Genomic DNA, 4,618 nt, shown 5'->3' on the forward strand with positions numbered 1-4,618 from the left:
GTCTATCTATCTATCTATCGATTTATTTATCTATCTATCTATTTATCTCTATCTATCTATATCTATCTATCTATATCTATATGAATCTATCTATCTATATCTATCTATCTATATCTATATGAATCTATCTATCTATCTATCTATCTATCTATCTATCTATCTATCTATCTATCTATCTATCTATCTATATATCTATCTCTCTCTCTATATATATATATACATATGTTACTCAGATTTAAATGGCGGTGCCCCAGCATGGCCACAGCTCGTGAGCTGAAACTAGATAAAATAAATAAAATTTTAAAAAAGATTGCCTGCCATAACTTTCCAAGTCTTATATCGCTATAATGAGCAGTTTTAGTTTTAAATGATTCTGCCAGCTATATCTCCGTATTGGTCCTTACCATCACAGTTCCACAATGATGCCATACTGTCAATGTTACATTTCCTACTGTTTTTCGATACTTGCATCCAGTAACTGACAGTGATGATCGCAGACCTTGTGTGAAGAGGGTCAAACTATATTGAAACTAAAGGGATCCATGCTACAATATATTTATCATGTAAATTAAAACAAAAGAAATCATTCCCAGAAAATAAATAAATGATAGATACATTGATTTTGAGTATGGAAGATTTTAAAAACTTGTACTGACACACACATCCTATGTTTTGTTTCCATTTCATTTTCTTTTGCAGTGGATTAGGTCTTTCGTCACCGTTCATGATTTGTAAATAGATCGAAGCTCGTATGCATCAACAGGGCGACCAAACCTATCACAAATTTCCATATACTTTGTGTCCAATTCGCGTAGTTGTTTGGAGCCCAGAATGCATGAAGTTTTATAAGACCAAGCTCGATGTCTTTGATTTCGTTGGCAGAACTTTGTAACATTTGCTTACCACTTGATATTTCAACAATAGTAACCAATTTTTTTCATCAGAAGTATGCCATAGGTTCATTGATTGTTGAGATGATTCAAAGGATATCCTCTGCCAAATGTCATTTGTTTGATGTTTGACACTTGTGCGTAATATTTTAATGTTTCTGACTAAAGCAAATATTTTGGCGAAGTAAAGTTTTATGCCCATACAGAGTTGATAGATGTTCGGGAGATTTTCGTTACTGATATGCATTTAGCTCATAGAAATTGGATCAATAAAAGATGAATTTCATTGACGCAAACAGGATGTGGAGCAACAAGGCTTAATGCTATAACGCAAATATCTTAGTTAACATTTCAGTCTCCAATCAAAAACCTTGAAACTGGTAGAAAACGTGGTGTGTGAAATTAATAAGCCACCCATTAGGATAAAATTTGAAGTGCATTACAGATAAAATATGAAACATACATACACACACACACACATATATATATATATATATATATATAGGGAGAGTTTACGAGAAAAACAAAAGACGAAGACAGGTGGTGTACAAAACAAACAGATGTATTATTATAACGCTCAGGAATAGAAAAAGTCGTTTACGTTTCGAGCCTACGCTCTTCTACAGAAAGGGACACAGAAAAAACATGGAGAAAACAAAATGTGTGTAATGGCTAACGATCTATCAGTGCGATGTGTATATGTATATATATATATATATATATATATATATATATATATATATACATACATACATACACATAAACATATATCAAGCGTTAATTTATAGTTGAAACAAATTACATACGAAAAGCGTTTATTTTTCAAGGTATATTTCATCATTTTGCTCAGCCTGGTGTACACACAAACGCATGTATGTAAAACAGCTGTGTCGCGTTAAATGAAATAATAATGTATAATGTAAATATATATATATATATATATGTATGTATGTATGTATACACACACAATCATATACGGTACAGGTCGTCACGAACAGGGCAAATTTCATGAAATACATAAACAAACGAGGGGAAGGCAAAAAAAAAAAACGAGAAAGAAATGGAAAAGAGGACAAGTAAACCGAACGAACCGTCCGAGTTTGTTTTAGTTCGGTTTTCTTGCATGTCTCCACTCTCATTTTTTTTGTTCCTATCTTTGACCCCTCTATAAATCCTGAATTTTAATTTACAAGTTATGGGAGCAAATTGAATATTAAAAATTATCCGTAATATTGTTAAGTACATACATGCATAACTACATACATACCAGCGTATATATATATTAATATATATATACACACGCATAAACACACATTCACATATACATATATATATATATATATATATACACGCATAAACACACATTCACATATACATATATATTATATATATATATATATATACACGCATAAACATACATTCACATATATATATATATATATATATACACGCATAAACACACGTTCACATATACATACATACATATATATATATATATATATATATATATACGCACGCACACACATTCACATATATATATATATACACACCCAGACAGACAGACATATGGAGATAGACATATATATATATATGTGTGTGTGTGTGTGAATGTCTGTGTGTATTATTGGTGTTCATGTATGCGGATATAGACTTATATGCGTATATATATATATATTCATTCATGTGTGTGTCTACACACGCGAACACACAAACACATATGTAAATTTATTCATTCTTACACTCGTGTGTGAGTTCATGTGCATGTACGTGAGTTTGTTATGTGATACCATTTTTATAGGAGACCGATGACCGCTGTTCGAAATAAATCAGCAGAATTTTTATGCGTTTTGTTTTGACAAGTTGGGGAGAGACATTTATTGAGTTTCTGAAAGGTTAGATATTCTATTATAAAATAACTCTTGGGCAATTTTTAGAACATTTTTTCTTACGTGAATATAAGACGTTGGAAAATGAGTGGTAGATGGCTAGCGGTAAATAAAATGGATGAGTAATGGCCCAATGGCTAAAGTTTTGCCATAATGTAGTATGTTAATCCATTAACATTTGTCACGAGATTATCTCTAGGACATTTTATTAATGTAGCTTGCATTTACACACTTACAAGAATTCGTTTCACAATGCTGGAACCTCTAGATTTTGGCGAATTATACCGGAAACATCTTGCTAATCTCCCAGAAATTTCTAACGCCCATGCTAAATAAAGAATACCATATCGTACATCGGGGATCCCGGATCTATGAGAAAATATATTAGATTAATGATTTGTTGATACTATAATTATATTAAATGTTTATACAAGACAACATCATGTTTTACTGCCTTAACAGTGCATACTCTTTTACTCTTTTACTTGTTTTAGTCATTTGACTGCGGTAATGCTGGAGCACCGCCTTTAGTCGAGCAAATCGACCCCGGGACTAATTCTTTGTAAGCCCAGTACTTATTCTATCGGTCTCTTTTGCCGAACCGCTAAGTGACGGGGACGTAAACACACCAGCATTGGTTGTCAAGCAATGCTAGGGGGATAAACACAGACACGCAAACACACACATACATATATACGACAGACTTCTTTCAGTTTCCGTCTATCAAATCCACTCACAAGGCATTGGTCGGCCCGGGGCTATAGCAGAAGACACTTGCCCAAGATGCCACGCAGTGGGACTGAACCCGGAACCATGTGGCTGGTTAGCAAGCTACTTACCACACAGCCACTCCGTGCTATTTACATTGTCTTGTTAAAGTTATTAAACATCCTGGTGAACACATTGCTTAAACAGCCTCTGCATACAAGGGTGTGAAGTTATTGGATATAACAGTTTACATATCAAACGCATTCATGCATCTGGTATGCAAGAATTTATAATTTGTAGGTACGTGGTATTTCGTTCTGCAACTGTAATATACTGTAAAATACACTATATGTTTTCATAAGTCAAGATATTTTCCAAGAAAAAGAGTTCGCGACGCAACTTTTCATCGCTGACCAAGTCAGCAAGTTTGATCAAGGTTGGTTAGCTTAATAACAGGCACAGTCCGTCTGTCGATTTTAGCACTCGAAGAATGGATTGACTAATGTCCGTAAAGATTATCGCTTTTAAAATTTGCCTGGTCTACTATAAAGTCTCTGTAATAACATCAAAAATCTGTACAGTTCATAGGTTTCTAAGAAATTGCCGCTAGATATCGGTACAATTATCAGAAAATTATTCTATTGTAAATGGGAAAGGTACTTTGGATCGTCTGCTCCTTAATATATTCTAATGGGAAAAGATGGTATAATAAAGGTTTGGCTTTCTTGATAATTCCCGATGACAATCGATCTGGTGATGAAAAACTAAAAAAATATAAGGAATGTTAGTTACAAAAACATGCAGAGCAAAATTGAAGTTATATAAATACGTAAATATCCAGAAGCATAGTCACATAAAAATGCATGTATGTATGTATGAGAGCTTGTATATATTTGTATATATACGCTTCCATTTGTATGCATACACATACCTATATATCTTGTTGTAGAGTTGCATGTTGTAATTGTTCTATTGCCGTATCGTATGGTGGATTCGATTCCTAAATCGAGCGATGTGTTCTCTTACATTGTACAACAATGGCACCGCTGAAGCAGACGCTTTGCTATTTCAGGCTTAATACTTATATATGTCTGCTTTATGGAATGAAGAAGCGTGAAGTGTACTTAGTATCTA

Source organism: Octopus sinensis, linkage group LG21 (assembly GCF_006345805.1).
Source record: "Octopus sinensis linkage group LG21, ASM634580v1, whole genome shotgun sequence".
NCBI classification, from domain to species: domain Eukaryota; kingdom Metazoa; phylum Mollusca; class Cephalopoda; order Octopoda; family Octopodidae; genus Octopus; species Octopus sinensis.